Source organism: Scardinius erythrophthalmus, assembly GCF_964197995.2.
Source record: "Scardinius erythrophthalmus genome assembly, chromosome: 24".
Classification (NCBI taxonomy): Eukaryota; Metazoa; Chordata; class Actinopteri; order Cypriniformes; family Leuciscidae; genus Scardinius; species Scardinius erythrophthalmus.
The window spans coordinates 21,449,429-21,464,007 of NC_138244.1; the positions used below are offsets into that span (position 1 = coordinate 21,449,429).

At 40.6% G+C, this 14,579-nt stretch overlaps 1 protein-coding gene across 1 annotated transcript in view; it reads right to left on the bottom strand.

The window, feature by feature from the left end:
• The window catches only part of LOC308684742 (uncharacterized protein), a 40,020-nt gene that overhangs the window by 19,497 nt on the left and 5,944 nt on the right, over positions 1-14,579 (bottom strand). Inside the window, exons 2-4 of the mRNA XM_081356009.1 lie at positions 2,814-2,905; positions 2,660-2,742; positions 143-335 (exon numbers count right to left, since the gene is read on the bottom strand). The gene's annotated coding sequence lies outside the window, so the exon portion shown is untranslated. The remainder of the gene's footprint in view (positions 1-142; positions 336-2,659; positions 2,743-2,813; positions 2,906-14,579) is intronic.

Here is a 14,579-nt window from a genome sequence, read left to right on the forward strand (position 1 = left end):
GTTTTAAATAATCTTCTGTGATCTAATTTGACATCAGATAAAAAAAATCAGACAGAAAATATACTATTTGATCATATTCTGCACAATGATGGTCTATAGATTAGCATTACATTATAAATATAATCTATTATTATGAAAATACCTGGCATGGCTTGAAAAACACAGGTAACTCAAATATCATTGCAATTGTCACGGGGTGACTAAAAGCCGGAACTTTTCTTTTGTTGTTCCCCCTTTCCCCCGGACGTCTTTTCCGGAAACCCCGAGTCTGATTCCGGTGGCTAGTGCGCATGAGCTCGAGACAGCTCACATTGATTATGAGAGATTGGCCGCACCTGTGGGAGAGAACAAAGACGCGAGTGATATGCAAGAGAAGGATATAAAAGCAGCGTTCTACAGGAGTGTGGGCATGTAAGCTGTGACGTTGATAATGCGTAAGCTTTTCTTGGGAAAGATCGACAAGTGCAGTGTTGAGAGGACGCGCTCAGTTCATCTGGCCAGCTTCTTCCAGTGAATCCGTGCATGTGGTGATGAATTACCAGCCGTGGAGTTGAGGAAGGAAGGATTATACATCGGAGCTACCACTAGAAAGATAAGTGTTCCACTTTGTGTTGTGAGAAACGAGGCGACAGTAAAGGAACATCTTTGACTATTATCAGGAATAAAACTGTTGTTTCACTAGATGTCCGCCATCGACCGGCATGGAAATATCTCGCTGGATTTGAGCATTGTTCTAGTTTTGGGGAATTGGAGTGATACTGCAGTGTCCGTTGAACTTTGCACGATTAATGAGAGTGATATTGCGGTGATTGCACGTGTGGGGCGGAGTACAGTGCTTGCAGCGAGGGGAAAAAAAAGTGCAATAACAACGTGTTGATGGGCGGAGGATCCAAGCATCTAAATTGAACGCAGCCACAGCTGAACGCCCATTGTGAGTACTCTCTCTTGAAGCTACACTGAACGTTCTGAATGTTTCCTCTCTCCATGCTGTTGCATTGATATCTATATGCTGAGTCACCACAGTTTACAGCGCTGTCTTCTATGCTGAGCTATCACAGCTGAACGCCCATTGTGAGTACTCTCTCTTGAAGCTACACTGAACGTTCTGAATGTTTCCTCTCTTCATGCTGTTGCATTGATGTCTATATGCTGAGTCACCACAGTCTAAAGCGCTGTCTTCTATGCTGAGCCACCACAGCTGAACGCCCATTGTGAGTACTCTCTCTTGAAGCTACACTGAACGTTCTGAATGTTTCCTTTCTTCATGCTGTTGCATTGATATCTATATGCTGAGTCACCACAGTTTACAGCGCTGTCTTCTATGCTGAGCTATCACAGCTGAACGCCCATTGTGAGTACCCTCTCTTGAAGCTACACTGAACGTTCTGAATGTTTCCTCTCTTCATGCTGTTGCATTGATGTCTATATGCTGAGTCACCACAGTCTAAAGCACTGTCTTCTATGCTGAGCCACCACAGTTGAACGCCCATTGTGAGTACTCTCTCTTGAAGTTACACTGAACGTTCTGAATGTTTCCTCTCTCCGTGCTGTTGCATTGATACCTATATGCGGAGCCACCACAGTCTAAAGCGCTGTCTTCTATGCTGAGCCACCACAGCTGAACGCCCATTGTGAGTACTCTCTCTTGAAGATACACTGAACGTTCAGAATGCCTCCTCTTCTTATGCTGTTGCATTGATACCTATATGCTGAGCCACCGTCTAAAGCGCTGTCTTCTATGCTGCGCCACCACAGCTGAACGCCCATTGTGAGTACTCTCTCTTGAAGTTACACTGAACGTTCAGAATGTCTCCTCTCCTTATGCTGTCGTATTGATGCCTACATGCTGAGCCACCACAGTCTACAGCGCTGTCTTCTATGCTGAGTCACCACAGCTGAACGCCCATTGTGAGTACTCTCTCTTGAAGTTACACTGAACGTTCCGAATGTTTCCTCTCTTCATGCTGTTGCATTGATACCTATATGCTGAGCCACCGTCTAAAGCGCTGTCTTCTATGCTGAGTCACCACAGTCTAAAGCGCTGTCTTCTATGCTGAGCCACCACAGTCTTAAGCGCTGTCTTCTATGCTGAGCCACCACAGCTGAACGCCCATTTCTACAGCGCTGTCTTGTATGCTGAGCCACCACAGTCTAAAGAGCTGTTTTCTATGCTGAGTCACCACAGCTGAACGCTCATTGTGAGTACTCTCTCTTGAAGTTATACTGAACGTTCTGAATGTCTCCTCTCTTCATGCTGTTGCATGGATGCCTATAAGCGGAGTCATCACAGTCTAAAGCGCTGCCTTCTATGCTGAGCCATCACAGCTGAACGCCCCTTGTGAGTACTCTCTTCTGAAGTTATACCGAGCAGCCTGAAGGTCCTTCTTCGTAAGCTGTATGCTTTGAAGCCGCAGTCTCGCGCCACTACCTCCAAGAGCCTTGTCCCCTATGTTGAAGCACCACCATTGACGGCTTGACCTGACTATCCGAACTACGATCTCTGCCTACCTGGAGCGGTGACCCGAGTTCGATCCAGATCCCTAGAGGCCAGAGTGGCGGTTCCACGCAGCCTTCGAAGAGGTGTACAACCCGAGGCCGTTCCGGTGGCGCATTGGTCCTGAAACACAAAAGCCGAAGAATAGAGGATATAGCTACTTACCCACATTGACGTCGTCCCGAACCTTCTGTAGTGCAGTTTCTGTCCAAGCCGACGATCCTTCCCGGCAGTGGTCCAGGCTGACCCTGTGGAACAGACACTCAACGTTAGTGCATTTACTCTCATCCAACTGCTGCTGTGGAATTAGTGCTGCCACTTTCCTGTCCTTCCCTTGCTGGTTCCGGCCCATCTTTGGAAGAGTTCCCACCTCCTGTAGCGGTGCCTCGCTTGGCCAGCCGAATCCCGATCCTGTGAGGTAGAAAACAACGATAAAGAGTACCACCATCGAGTCCCCTGTGCCCACCCCTTTGTAAGAGACAGAACGGCCACAAGGAGTGAGGATCTGCGCCCCTGTGTTCGAGAGTCTTTCCTTCAGTGCCATATTCGCCCACCAACGGGCCTGACCTTAGTGTCCAGATACTTACCCCCCCGTCCACATTCAGAGCAGCCTCCAGTTTTAGAATCATTTAAATAATAAAGTCTTTTAAATTGTTACTCTGTTGTCTGTCGTCTCTGGGCTGTGGGGTAGCTCCTCGGAAGGGCACTGCCAAGGGGTTAACGGGGAGGTCGGTCGGCGTGGTGCCACCGTATCCCTGACCTGTGACACAATCATGTTTATTGTCTTCAAAATATCTGTATCTGCATGTTATAGCGCGATCTCTTGTTAGCTTTGTGTGTTTGTGTGTATCAGTGATGTCCTGGAATGTCACATGATTATGGCTCTTCTTCATGTTCCATATATGGGTTATTATTGTGCATATAGCGCCCTCAGGCTATTGGTATGAATTGAAAACCCAGTAAATGAGTGCCAAACGCTCATAAAGATTACATCGACGCATTTGGGTATAAATTCAATAAATATTATTCCTGTCAATAGAAATCTGATGTAAACCTATGAGAATCTATCAATATTTCTCCAAATCTGCACATTTTTGAGCTAAAAGCCCTGAGGGACGTTGTTTTGTGTATCGCTGTCATGACGACAGCACAGAGTTTTTTTTATGAATGAAAGCGGCTGACGCGCATAATTCATATTAAAGGTATCGACTCATTTTTTCATTTCATAACTCCTGACAGAAATTAAGAAATAACTGTCGCTATAAGTTTCTCGGAATACAATAGTGGTTAAATACTGAAACTTGAGTATTATATCTTTTTAATGATGTATAGTTTGTCAAGGTATAACATTAAATCTGATAGTAAATTTGAACTAAATTACAAAAAAAAAACGCTTCAGTGCGCGGGCGCACTGGCAACGGTTAACAGGTTAAGTATCGTCCAGGAAAAACCAACGCTGATGCAGATGGCTTGTCGCGCATGCCATTGGGGATAGAGGAGTATCTGCAGAAGTGTTCAATGGAAGTGAGTCCAAATGTCATCAGCTGTGTGACCCAAGCTCTCAGTATTCAGTCGAAAGAACACACTCCGTGGATGTGTCCTGTGACCATCGAGACCGCACTAGCTGAAGACGAGAATAAAGTGTTGAACTTTGACAAAAGAGTGCTGAGGGAAGCCCAGGAACAGGATCCAGTGATCAGCACGGTGATGAACTGTGTAAGAACAAATCGATGGCCTGGAGACAGGGATTGGAGTGGTCATGATGGCCGTGCTGTACTGATGCGGGAGAGAAAAAGATTGTTCCTGGATGAGCATGGAGTCCTGTACAGGACCACAGCAACTCGATCACAGCTGGTGCTGCCCAAGAAGTTCCATGGTTTAGCTTTCAAAGAGTTGCACGAAAATATGGGTCATCTAGGTGTAGAGCGGACGCTCCACCTAATGAGAGACAGGTTCTACTGGCCACATATGCAAAGGGACGTTGAACATCAGGTGTTAAGAGTATGTCGCTGTCTCAAGACAAAACGCCCCAACAAGCCAAACCGAGCACCACTGACCAATATTGACACAACACACCCCTTTGAATTAGTTTCAGTGGACTTTCTCCATTTGGAGAGATGCAAAGGCGGGTATGAATATATCTTAGTCATTATGGACCATTTTACTCGCTTTGCTCAAGCGTATGCATGCCTCAATAAGTCAGCTAAGACAGCAGCTCAAAAGATTTTCGGGGATTTTGTGTTGAAATTTGGTTTCCCCACAAGATTGCACCATGACCAGGGGAAGGAATTTGACAACCAGTTGTTCGCGCAACTCCAGCAGTACAGCGGTATTAAAGGCTCCAGAACAACTCCCTACCATCCGCAGGGAAACGGTCAGGTGGAGCTATTTAATAGGACGCTCTTGTCCATGTTGCGGAATCTGACTGACAGGGAAAAGTTGGATTGGAAGAACTCCCTGGCACAAGTAGTGCACGCATATAATTGCACACGCAATGAGGCAACAGGATTTGCTCCTTACTTTCTGCTGTTTGGACGCCATCCGAGGCTGCCTATTGATATAATGTTCAACCTTAGCCCCAGAGACCAATCATCATCCCATCAAGAGTATGCAAAAAATTGGAGAAAGCGGATGGATCAGGCATACAAGCTGGCTTCAGAATCTGCGAGTATGGCAAGTGGGAAGGCCAAGGACAGGTACGACAGTAAGATCCATGGAGTGGAGTTACAGCCAGGCTGTAGAGTTCTCATTAGGAACATGAGCGAAAGAGGAGGCCCAGGGAAACTGCGATCATATTGGGAGGAGCAGGTCTATGTGGTTCAGAAAAAGAGATCGGAGTGTCCTGTCTATGAGGTGCAGCCTGAAACTGGGCATGGGCGAGTCAGGGTCCTTCATCGTAACATGCTTCTGCCTTGTGAATTCTTGCCTGTAGAGCAAACCACAACAACTCTGAGAAAGATAGTGAAAGGAAAACACAGCAAAGCAAAGTATGAGCAACAAGCCGTGAAAAGTAGCTCCGAGGATGAGAGCGAATGGACAGGATTTTGCAGACCTTTCAAACTAGGCCAGAGGGAAGAGCAGCTGCTGTCGGAGGCTGAAGAATTCGATTCTCAAGTGACACAGAAGTCTGTAAAAGAAGACGGCCAATACAAGGAGATGGTGGAGTGCGACATGGAAGAAGTGGTTCCAAAGCATGTGGAGGAAGTGATGATGCACATGGATAACACAGTGTAAGATAGTTAAAGATGAGTTGAGATACATTGTTGTGATGTAGAATTTGTATTTTCCATTGACCCTGTTCAATCAGATACGGTAATGACAGACCGGTAAAGAAGGGAATGAGGAACTGTGAACTGTGATAACGAGAATCCAAAGAAGCCGGTGATACTGATTGTTTCGTAGGTTATATTTGAGCGGATGGTACTGGAGACCTGCAGAAGGATACAGCGTCCGTATTAAAGATGGGGAGTGTAGTTGTTTTCATGGTGCACAATGATGTCAACTACAGAAACATTGCAATAACACGGGAGGTAGTTGTTAATGTGATTTTGGTTTAAGCCATCATTGTATCCTTAAATAGTACTTACTATAACAGACTCCTATAACTCAACGACTTATGTTGGAGACATGTAGAATACAGGGGATGTCGGGACGACATAATTTTTGGAGGGGAGAGTGTAATGGTGTAATGAGTACCCCCCCCCCCATTTTTCATCTAAAATACGATTTTATTTAATTTCAGTGTATTTAAACAAGTCATCTTTATTCCACAGTTGTTGTTTAATTTTGCTGTATTTTCTAGATGTCTTGTTATTGATATTCATTTATATTTAATGTTTCTTTTCTTTTCATGCTCTATCTGCACAGTAGGATGTATGTATCTTGTTTTGTCTGTGATTTTTAAGCTAAAAGCTTGGCAGACGAGATTTGGAGAAGGCAGATCTGAAAAGGTCGCGAGAATGGAAGAGAAGAGAGAGTATCGCGAGACGATTAACAAAAAAAGAAGAGCGTGAGACTGTATCTGGGTGTTGCAAGTGTTCCTGAAATAAAAACCCGACCTTGATTCTTAATAAAACGCACGTGTGGACCTCGTGTGTAACAAAAGCTCACTGAAAGCCTGTCGACCTGATACTGTAGACCGTGCGGAGCTCTGGAGAGTGAAGAATTCTGCATAATGACCATCTTAACAAGGGGAGTACTAGTCAACTCACTAGACTTATCATGGAGGCTTGCAAAGAGCCTTACTACTTGATACAAAAGGACACTGAATTCTGCAGAGTATTCAGTATAACGACCCTCTTGAGCAGTTGTTGTTGCCTGTTCTACCTAAAGAGAGCTCAGCTAGAAAGGGGCTCTAATGAGCAGAGGCCTCAGTAGGATGACTCTCTGGAACAAGAGAAGGCCTAACTACACCTGACACTAGATAGCCCCACTAAGGAGGCTCCCCGAGAGCCATGTCACTAGACATCGATATCCAGACAGAGCTCAAGGGAGAGTAAACCTCAGCAGAATGACATGAGCCATGTCACTCAATATCACAGAACTCAGGAGAGCGGAGGCCTCAGTATAATGACTTTCAAAATCTCAAAAACACTCACCGAGTTTTTATTACTTGTTTCTTTTGTGGTATTTGACTAAAATGTTATATTGATCCTTAACATGGTGTAAAGCCTAATATAACTTTTCTCTGTGGCATAGTTCTGAAGTTGTGTTGATTTAAAGCCTCAACAATGGTCCTTTTGGTCACAACATGTGATTTTTGACACTATAGTGATAGTGACCTGTCTAATCAACAAAGAAAAGCATACATTGGAGGTAAAAATATGGGTCTAGGACCCTGAGTAATATTTCAATGTGACTTTTTCAGAGATATTGACAGTTTATTTGAGCTAAATATGACTGATAATAGATTTGACATGGAAATGGACTTAAAATAAGAAGAATATATCAGAATTGGATTCCTTGTATCAAACGAAGCAGAAAAAATTACATTATACAACAATTTAAGACTAAAGGAAGCTGAGATATAAGCTTTTCTCTTTTCGGCGGGGGCCAATTTGGATTTTATGGATAACTGCCTCTAGGGGGGCCACCCCAACTTGTATCCATGGATTTTTAAAAACCTTAGGCCCATACCTAACAGCCTGCCAAAAATCAAAAACTTTTCCAGAAGTGCCCAATTTTCATGAATTGCATCCTAGCTAGTAACAGCCTACAGTAGCTAGGTAACTTTATCCTCTACAGTAAAAGACCTGGGTGTTATATTAGATTGTAACTTGTCTTTTGAAAATCATATTTCATATGTTACAAAAACAGCATTTTTTCACCTTAGAAATATTGCTAAATTACGTAACATGCTATCTGTCTCTGATGCAGAAAAGCTAGTTCATGCATTCATGACCTCGAGACTAGATTACTGTAATGCTTTATTAGCTGGTTGTCCTGCATCCTCAATAAACAAGCTACAGTTAGTCCAAAATGCCGCCGCTAGAGTTCTTACTAGATCAAGAAGGTTTGACCATATAACACCAATTTTATCATCACTACATTGGTTACCTATAAAGTTCCGTATTAATCACAAGGTATTGCTACTGACTTATAAAGCCCTAAACGGCTTAGCTCCAGTTTATTTAACGGATCTTCTATCGCCCTATAATCCATCGCGCTCTTTAAGATCACTAAATTCGAGGCTTCTGGTCATACCTAGGATATCCAGGTCCACCAAAGGAGGGAGAGCATTTTCACATTTAGCACCAAAACTCTGGAATAGCCTTCCTGATACTGTTCGTTGCTCAGATTCGCTCTCCCAGTTTAAAACTAGATTAAAGACGCATCTCTTCAGCCAGGCATTCATATAATATTTTAATCTTACAGTTAAATCCGGTCTCTACTTCATAAACGCCAGAGGAGAACTGGCCCCCGACTGAGCCTGGGTTCTCCCAAGGTTTTTTTTTCTCCATTAGGTCACCTAATGGAGTTTTTCGGTTCCTTGCCACTGTTGCCTTTGGCTTGCTCAGTTGGGGATACTTAATTTGATTAATCGATTCAACAGTGCTATTGATCTGCATTACCAAACGTGGATGTTTTACACCAGAAACAAACACTGATGTACTATTTTATTTAATACTGTGAAGCTGCTTTGATACAATCTGTATTGTGAAAAGCGCTATATAAATAAAGTTGACTTGACTTGACTTGACTAGTAAGGAAAAAGCTCAAGATAATGGAGGCCTCAACGGGATAACTTTTTAGAATGAGAGGAGGCCTAACTACACCATTTTACAAAAAGACAGCCCCGCCAAGTAGGCTCACTATGAGCCGTACCAATTTGCAACATCATCTAAGCGGAGTTCTAGGGAGTGAAAGCCTCTGTAGAATGAACTTTTTAAATTAGAGGAAGTCTATTCACCCTTTTTACTAAAGAAATATTTATAGAGGAGGCTCATAGACGGCCTTGCGACACGACATCGCTAAGCTGCGGGGCTCAAAGGAACTAGAAGAAGAAGAATTGAAGCCGCTTCTTCTTGGAGCTTTAAACTATATCCATAAAGAAGGCAAGACCCCTCCCTCATGGAAGGAAGCAATTATTACGCTGATTCCCAAAGAAAATAAAGATAGAGATAATTGTGCCAATTATAGGCCAATATCAATTTTAAATGTTGACTATAAGCTATATACATCCATTATTTGTAAACGATTTGAAACCTTTATTTCTGATATAATTGATGAGGATCAGACCGGCTTTATAATTGGTAGGCAAACGCAAGATAATATCAGAAGAAGTCTTCAAGTGATTCACAATATTTCCAGCAATAAGATTAAAGCGGCCCTGATCAGCCTTGATGCAGAAAAGGCCTTCGATCGAGTAAACTGGGATTTCTTATATCTAACGTTGGAGAAATTTGGCCTTACTAATGAGTCTATTCAGTGTATTAGAGCAATTTATGATAAGCCAACCGCAAGAATAAAAGTAAATGGATCTTTGACAGACCGTTTTGAACTCAGTAGAGGCTGTATGCATGACTCAAATTTCAAATATTGGATCAATAGAGGGGTTACAGCCTTTTGTAATTTAATCAATAATGGGGAAATAAGAAGCTTTCAATATCTGAAAGACAAATTTAGTCTAGATAATCGAGACTTCTTCCGTTACCTGCAAGGCCCGGATTAAGAGGACTTTGGGCCCTGGGGCTATAGCAACACCAAGGGCCCCCTTTCATCTGATTACCACGCCAGTCTTCTACTGCAATAAATTTGTTTTATTGTTTTTAATCAATGTATTTAATTAATGTTTTTCTTTATCATTATTTATTATTATTATTTTTCACACTAAATAGCCCAGGCTATTTAACACATTAACCCTCTACTGCACAGATTTTGATGGAACATCATGATAAAAATTACTCCACATAATTTCTTGGTTAATTTTGGGAACATTTTATTGATAAAACATTTTTACCCCCTCCCCTTCCATAAGTGCATTTACCGTTGGTGAACGGTGTCTGGCTATTTCTCTCATTTTATCTAAAGGGACAAAGTAAGCATTGATAAAACATTTGCTTTCTAAAGCCCTAGATGGTAATTGTTTCTCATATCTGTAAAAAAAATATTAATACATTTACACTGCATTTACATAAATTACATAAATGCTATGATTGTTATTTTATTTAATATTTAAATATAAAAATATTTAATTTTTAATTTCTAATTAAAGGGTACATTAAGTATGAAACTAAAACTACCAGTAGGTGGCAGCAAGTCACTGTCTTAATAAGCGAGTCATTCATTCAACCGATTTGTTTGGGAGGTGGGGTTTTTTTGGTCGGAAGAGGACAGTCGTGGACCGGAGACCAAACTGCGTGAGCGCGCGGGTTTTTTGAACGTAGAGTTTTGTTTTGCTCTGGAGAGTGAGAATAAATGCTGGACTGTTGACATATTTCATTTCTGGTTTTTAGAATTGCAGATAGCGATCTGACTATAAGGATTAGTTGGAACTGATTTATTGGATTCATTATTGGACACTGAACTGAGGACCTTTTGACTTGGTAAACGGTAGGTCGTTAGTGGAGAGGAGTGTGGGAGTACCGGCCGACGGCCTGTATAGGTCCGGTAGCGGTGCTCCTCCTCTACTTTCCATTGACTAAATAATATCAAACTTTTCAGGATGACAGAAAGAGAGTCAGTATATGAAAACAACATGGAATGTAGAGATCAAGAAGAGGAAAGTGAATGGGAGGAGGTGATAAGGGGACCTAGAACTAATAAATTGCCTAGACATAAAAGAAAGAAAAATGACTCAGAAAGTTTGGGTGGAACGGAAAGTGAGGGAAGAGAAGTTGAGGTAAATGATTTGAGATCAGAATTGTTTAATGTAGTAGTACGTTTTGAGGGAGAAGGGGGCGTAAAGAAAACTGACCCGTTAAAACTGACTAAAGTCATTAAAGCACAAATAGGAGAAGTAAAATATGCAAGAGTACTGGGAGATGGAAACTTACTTATTGGATGTAGCTCTGAAAAACAGATAGAGAAGGCAAAGAGAATGAGCACTGTGGGAAAAATAAAAGTAACAAAAGTGGTTAGAGTTGGAGGAGAAAAGGACGAGAGTTGTAAAGGAATCATGGCAGGAGTTCCTCTTATGGTGGGTATGAAGGAGATCGTAGAGAATTTGAGGGTGAGAACTGGATCAGTTAAATCTGCTAAAAGAATGACAAGAGGAATTGACAAAAAGGAAACGGAATCTGTTCTGATTGAATTTGATTGTAAGGACCTCCCTAAAGAGGTATACTTTGGTTATATTAAATATAACATAAGAGAATTCATAACTAAGCCTATGAGATGTTATAACTGCCAGGAATTTGGTCATGTGGCAAGGGGATGTAAAAAGCAAAGAAGATGTGCTAGATGTGGAGGAGATCACGACTATGGGAAGTGTGGAGAAGGTGTTAAACCAAAGTGCTGCAATTGTGGAGGCAATCATAGTGTTGCTTTCTGGGGATGTGAAGTAATGAAACGAGAGGTGGAAGTACAACAAATTAAGGTGAAGGAAAAAATTTCATATGCTGATGCTATCAAGAGAAGTGAGGGAAAAAAGAAGGATGTGGATGAAGAGTATGATAAAGGAAAAAATGGAGGTGAGCAGAAAGAATGGAGGAAGATTTGGGAAGAAAAGAAGAAGTTAGTTACCTTTATAGCAGGGGTAATAAATGCAACATCTGAGATTAAATCTAAAACTGAAAGGATTCAAATCATAGTTAAAGCGGCAGTACATAATTTGGAGTTAGTAGGATTAAAATGGGAAGAAGTAAGAGATGAGCTTAATATGCAGTCAAGTCAAGATCCAACATGGGTGGGTTAATAATATTAATTATGCTAATTCTTCAATGGAATGCCAGAAGCCTAATTGCAAATGGACAAGATTTTAAACAATTTATAGACAGCAGAGAGGAAAAACCAGAAGTAATATGTGTTCAAGAAACTTGGCTAAAGCCTAATTTGGATTTTGTTTTAAATGGATATATAGCAATTAGACAAGACAGGAAAGAGGGAGGAGGTGGAGGGTGTGCTACATTTGTTAAGCAGGGAATTCCTTATAGAGTTACAAGAGTGGAAAGTGAACAAGAATATGTGGGAATAGAGATTTGGGGAGGAAAATCAAAATTATCAATCGTAAATTACTATAATCCATGTAAAAAGCTTGAAATAAACAAACTTTTAGAAATAGGGGGACAGTGTGAGAACAGTATGGTATGGTGTGGGGATTTTAATGCACACAGCACATTGTGGGGATGTAAAAAAACTGATAATAATGGTGTAGTATTGGAAGAGTTATTGGAAGAAAGGGAATTAGTGTGTCTAAATGATGGAAATAAGACACGGATTGATATTAGGACAGGAAAGGAATCAGCTCTCGATCTTACTTTGGTTTCAAATAATTTGGCATCAGTTTGTGATTGGAGAGTACATAAAGATGGGACAATAGGGAGTGATCATTATCCGGTTATATGTGAGATTAATATCTCTGTAGTGGAACAAATAGATGGAAGAGGAGGGAATTGGGTATTTGAAAAAGCTGATTGGGAAACATTTCAAGCAAAAAGTGATAAATATTTAAGTCAAGTTGTTAACTATATAGATATAGAGTTATTAAATAATGAAGTAAAACAAGGAATATTATTAGCAGCAATAGAAACTATACCTAAAAGTAAAGGTATAAAAAGGAGGAAATCAGTACCATGGTGGAATGAGAATTGTAAAACCGCAGTAAAAACCAGAAATAAAGCCTTCAAGTTATTGAAAAGAACTCATAATTTCCAACATATGATACAGTATAAACAAGCACAGGCAGTTGTAAGAAGAACAATCAGGCAAACAAAGCGGATATATTGGAGGGAGTTTTGTAGTTTAATTGGAAGTACTACTCAGATAGGAGAAGTTTGGGGGATGATTAAAAAGATGAGTGGGGATGTAAGGGAGTGGAATTATCCTGTGTTAAATGATGGACATAAAGATGCTGTTACTAACAAAGGAAAAGCAGAGATGTTGGTAGATGCATTTGTTAGTATACACAGTTCAAATAATTTGTCAGTGGAGGGAAGGAGAGGTAGAGAGAGCACCAAATCTAAGAACATGGAAATTTTAAACAAAAAGGAAATCTTTGAGGACGATCTAAATAAACCTTTTAATATAGGAGAAGTTGAAAGAGCTTTAGCTAAAACTAGAAACACTGCACCAGGAAAAGATGAAATAAGCTATACTATGTTAAAACATTTAAGTATAGAAAGTAAGGAAAAATTGCTAATGCTATTTAATAAGATATGGGAAGGAGGAAGAATTCCTGAAAGTTGGAAAGAAGCAATAATTATCCCGATAAGGAAGCCAGGAAAAGATGCTAGTAAGCCAACAAATTATAGGCCTATAGCATTAACATCGCATATTTGCAAATTAATGGAAAGAATGGTAAATGAAAGATTAATGTATTTTTTTGGAAAAAAAGGGTTTGATAACGGAATTTCAAAGTGGGTTTAGGAGAGGAAGGGGTACAATGGATGCAGTGTTGTGTTTAGAGGACGATATTAGGAAAGCTCAAATAAGTAAAGAATCTGTGGTAGCAGTATTTTTTGACGTTGAGAAGGCGTATGATATGTTATGGAGAGAGGGATTAATGATTAAATTGCACAAAATAGGAGTAAGAGGTAAAGTTTTTAATTGGATTTTAGATTTCCTAAAAGGAAGATCGATTCAAGTTAAAATAGGAACAGATATTTCAAATAAACACAAAGTAGAAAATGGAACACCGCAAGGGAGTGTTATAAGTCCTACACTTTTTTCCATTATGATAAATGATATATTTAAGAATGTACATTCTTGGCATGAATAGATCATTGTTTGCAGATGATGGGGCGCTTTGGAAACGTGGGAAAAATTTGGAATATGTAGTTAAGAAAATACAGGAAGGAATAAACCAGGTTGAAATGTGGGGAATGTAATGGGGTTTTAAGTTTTCTGCTGAAAAATCAAAAGTGATGCTCTTCTCTGGAAAGAAAAATAAAGATATTAAACTGAAGTTATACAGGAATAATTTGGAAAGAGTTGAAAGTTTTCGTTTTTTGGGGGTGTGGTTTGATTCACGATTAACATGGAGAGCACACATTAAACAAGTAGAGGATAAATGTAAAAAAGTAATAAATATTATGAGGTGTCTTACAGGAGTGGAGTGGGGAGCAGACTTTAAATCATTTAGATATATATATATATATATATATATATATATATATCACTAGTAAGATCTAGGTTGGATTATGGGAGTCAGGCATTTGGATCAGCAGCAAAATCAGTGTTAGCAAGGTTGGACAATCTTCAGGCACAGGCACTGAGATTATGTCTCGGAGCCATGAGAACATCACCAGTGTGCTCATTGCAGGTAGAGGCAGGAGAAATGCCTTTGAGTCTAAGACGGAAGCAGCTGCTTGTAAATTACTGGATTAATTTAAGGGGACAAATAGATAGTCACCCAACCAAAAGAGTATTACAAGATAGTTGGGAAAAGGGAAAGGGGAAAAAATGTAGTTTTGGTTGGACAGGAGAT